Raw genomic sequence first — 4,809 nt, forward strand, 5'->3', positions numbered from 1 at the left:
CCACTCCCTCCGTGACTCCCTCGTCAGGTCCACACCCCGCATCAACTCAACCTCCACTCCTGGCACCTTCCCCTCCAACCACAAGATTTGCAAACTTGCGCCCACACCATCCCCCTTACCTCCCTCCAAGGCCCTAATGGATCCTTCCATATTCATCGCAAATTCACCTGCACCTCCACACACATCATTTACTGTATCCGCTGCACCCGATGTGGTCTCCTCTACATTGGGGAGACAGGCTGATACTTGCGGGACATTTCAGGGAACACCTCTGGGACACCGGAACCAACCAACCCAACCGCCCCATGGCTGAACACTTTAACTCCCCTTCCCACTCCGCCAAGGACATTCAGGTCCTTGGCCTCCTCCATCGCCAGACTCTGACCACACAACGCCTGGAGGAAGAGTGCCTCATCTTCCCCCTAGGAACCCTCCGACCACACAGGATGAATGTAGATTTCTCCAGCTTCTTCATTACCCCTCCACCCACCTTGTCCCAGTCTCAACCCCTGGATTCAGTACCACCCTCTTGACCTGCAACCTTCTTCCCGACCTCTCCGCTCCCACCCCTTGTCCAGCCTATCACCCTCACCCTCACCTCCTTCCACCTATCGTATCCCCAGCGCCCCTCCCCCAAATTCCTTCCCCCCTACCTTTTATCTCAGCTGGCTAGGCACCCCAGCCTCATTCCTGAAGAAGGGCTGAAGCCCAAAACATCGATTCTCCTGCTCTTCGGATGCTGCCTGGCCTGCTGTGTTTTTCCAGCACCACATTTTTCAACTCTTGTCCGATAAAACTCCCAATTAAGATTTGCAAAACAATACTTCTTATCTCATAACCAGGCAACTTTTGATTCTTCTATTTGAATTTTCCTCTGTCTTCTTTTTTTCCGTCTTAGGTTATTAATTGACAAAGGTAACGAGTTAAGAGAACCATTTTTCAGGCAGTCTGTTTATATGCTGGGCTTGGCAGTTTTCATCCCGACTGTTTAAATGCCCCAGGTGATATACCCCAGAACATCAGATTGTGTCGTTGGCTTTTAAGATTGTCAATATACTCAATTAAACCTGGATTGGAGTTTTGTATTTCTCAGAGAATAACTTAAATGGATTGGCCAAATTCGAATGTGTTTTTTGTCGTTTCCAGGTAACCAGCTACCCCAGTAGCTGGAGTATATGGAACACTTTGTGCTGTCACTGTTAGCTTTTACTCCATTAAAAGTATATTTCTCCCCTCTCGGCCTTGGCTGAGATTCGGGTGAATCCAAAGAGATTGCTTAAGTACACTTAAGAATAACTTGAAACAGAATCGTGCCCATCAAGGAACAAAGGAGGCATGCATGTATTGAACTGCAGGAGGTCCTCAATGGATATTTCCCCTCTGTGTTTACCGTGGAGAAAGATACGAAGACTTGGGAACTTAGGGAAGTTAGTGGTTGTATCCTGGGAACAGGCCATATCACAGTAACAGCGGTGTTGTATGTATTCGAATGTATGAAGGTGGATAAATCACCTGGTTCTGACCAGATATATCCAAGAACACTGCAAGATGCTGGAGAAGATATTTCGGGGACGCTGGCTGATACTTCTGCATCATCGTTAGCAAAGGTAGAGCTCTTTGATGAAGTGTCCAGTAAGGTTGACGAAGGCTGGGCGGTAGACAGTCAATATGGACTTCAGTGAGGCCTTTGAAAGGGCTCCACATGGTAGGCTGCTCTGGAAGGTTGCATCACATGGAATCCAGGGGGAGCTGTCTAATTGGATACAAAGGAGAAAGTGAGGACTGCAGATGCTGGAGATCAGAGCTGCAAAAGTGTTGCTGGAAAAGCGCAGCAGGTCAGGCAGCATTCAAGGAGCAGGAGAATCGACGTTTTGGGCATGTGCCTTCCTGAAGAAGGGCTCATGTCCGAAACGTCGATTCTCCTGCTCCTTGGATGCTGCCTGACCTGCTGCGCTTTTCTCGTAATTGGATACACAGTTGACATGATGGTAGGAAGCAGAGGGTAGTAATGGAAGGATGCTTGTCAGATGGAGGCCTGTGACGAGTGGAGTGCCTCACGGGTCGATGCTGGGCCCATTGCTGTTTGTTATCTCTATCAGTGATTTGGGTGAGAAGGTACAAGACATGATTAGTAAGTTTGTAGATGAAAATAAAATAGGCAGTATGTTGGACAGTGCGGACGTTTATCAGAAATTGCAGCAGGACCTTGATCAGCTGGAGAAGTGGGTGAGAAATGGCAAATGAAGTTTAATATAGATAAGTGCGAGGTCTTGTACTTTGGAAAGGTCGGAGCTTCATGGTGAATGGTAGGGTATTTAGGAGTGCCGTGGAGCAGAGGGACCTTAGAGTTCAGGTGCACGGTTCTCTGAAAGTGGAGTTACAGGTGGATAGGGCAGTGAAGAAGGTTTTTGGCACACGGACCTTCATCAATCAGGGCACTGAGTATAGAAGTTGGAAAGGAATGTTGCAGTTGTACAGGACATTTGTAAGACCACACTTAGAATATTGTGTTCCGTTTTGGTCACATTGTGAAAGAAAAATGTTGTTAAATTGAAAAGAGTGCAGAGGAAATTTACGAGGATGTTGCCAGGACTCAAGGGTCTAAGTTGTAGCAAGGTGTGACAAGCGAGGACTTTTTTCTTTAGAGCACTGGAGACTGAGGGGGGATCTTATAGAGGTGTATAAGATCATGGGAGGCATGGATAGGGTGAATGCACTCAGTACTTTTCCCGAGATTGGGGAATCAAGGATTTCAGGATATCAGTTCAAAGTTAGAGTTGAAAGAATAAAAGGGAACCTGAGGGGCAACGTTTTTACACAAAGGGTGGTACGCATATAGAATAAGCTGCCAGTGGAAGTGGTTGAGGACCGTATATTAACGACATTTAAAAGGCATTTGGACAAATACATGGATAGGATAGGATTAGAAGGATGGGGGGCAAGTGCAGGGAATTGGGGCTAACGTGGATGGACATTTTCTCTATGACTTTAAAATGGATTTAAAATTCCTTATACAAATGGAACTGTGACACACGGTCAGAAATGGATATGTTTGTTTCCATTTGCTAATACTTTGGGGACACCATCGCAAGGGAATCGGACAATATTGCTCTGAGTCTCCAAAGTCATCCTGTGAAGCAGGAAATAGCTGCGAAATGCCCTAAAGATGGCGACAGGTTGGGAATTTTCCAGCTGGAGCTCTTCTGCTCCACTCACTCTCTTTCTGTTTCTTTTTGTTTGTCTTTTGTAACTTCATGATGTTATTCAGAGGGGAATGAAGGAGGTTGGCCCCAGACTGGAGGGTGGCACGGGGAGGGGAGTCCCAGACTGGAGGGTGGCAAAAGAGGTGAGACCTCGGGATCTGAAACCCAGTAGGGTCTGGAAAATGGGCCCTGTGCAGCCTGGGGATTGGGCCGGGTACTGTGAGGAGACTGCGCCCGGTGGCAGTCTGGAGACTGGGCCAGGTAAAATGTGGAGACTGGGCATGGTGCGGTCTGGAGACTGAGCCGGGTAAGGTGTGGAGACTGGGCCTAGTGCAGTCTGGAGACTGGGCCCGCGATGGTCTGGAGACAGGTCCGAGAGACTGGGCCAGATAAGTTGTGGAGACTGGGCACAGTGTGGTCTGGAGACTGGGCCCGGTGCGGTCTGGAGACCGGGGCGGTGCGATCTGGAGACTGGACCCAGTGTGGTCTGGAGACTGTGCCCTATGCAGTCTGGAGACTGGGCGCGATGAAGTCTGGAGACTGGGCTTGGTGAGGTCTGGAGACTGAAACTGTTGCAATGTGGAGACTAGATCTTGTGTGGTCTGGAGACTAGGCCCAGTACTGTCTGGAGATTGCACGTGGCACTGTCTGGAGACTCCATGCTGGCACAGACTGAGGTGTAAGATTTGTAAATCGAGTCTGTTGTTTTTTCCCTTTCTATTCTCCAGCTGGCCTTTCATTTATTATTCCTGCAATTTTGAGCCAAATACATCAGTATCTTTTCCTCGGTATCTTGTTCGTAGGATGGTGCCTTAAGTGACGACATTGCAAAGTTTTCACTGCACTCATTAGAGTGCACATAACAATGAATCTAATTAAAGTCAAATGGGAGAGAGGCACTTTCTTTGATGTGTTTTCCAAACAAAGCTGCTGCTTGTGCAGTGTCATGGGGCAGCCAGCAGAGGGTGGTATTATATCATTTTAACACAAGAGGGAGAGACATTGGGTGAGAGAGGAAGGAGGGACAGTTTGATCTCCTGAGCTGGAGATGCAGATACACATATTAATACTCTAAAGCACGCACACACACACCCATTCACACACACACACACACACACACACACACACACACACAAAACCATAAACACAGAGACCCATGCAGACATTCAGCTCCTAATGCCTGTCTTGCAATTCAATAAGAGCATTGCTGATCTGATCTGGGCCTAAACTTTCTTTGCTCTTGGGAAATAAGGCAGGGTGTATTTCTATTAGTTACCATAATTCTATTAGTTTGAAATTAGTTATGGAAAAGGATAGGACAGGCCCAAAAAGTTAACATCATAAATTGAGGCAAGACCAATTCTGATGGTATTAGGCAGGAACTTTCAAAAGGTGATTGGGGGAATGTTGTTCAGAGGTAGAAGAACATCTGGAAATTCAGATAATGAGAGTTCAATGACAACATCTTCCTGTTAGAGTGAAGGGCAATGCCAGGAGGAGGAGAGAAAAGGCATTAAGCGGGATATTGAGGCTCTGGTCAAGTAAGAAAGAGGGATGTACAGGGGGACCCCCTTATCCGCGAGTCCGGTTTCCGCATTTTCAGTTA

The sequence above is a fragment of the Chiloscyllium plagiosum genome, unplaced genomic scaffold (assembly GCF_037043375.1).
Source record: "Chiloscyllium plagiosum isolate Xiang-an unplaced genomic scaffold, Cpla_swu_hap1 HiC_scaffold_45, whole genome shotgun sequence".
NCBI classification, from domain to species: Eukaryota; Metazoa; Chordata; class Chondrichthyes; order Orectolobiformes; family Hemiscylliidae; genus Chiloscyllium; species Chiloscyllium plagiosum.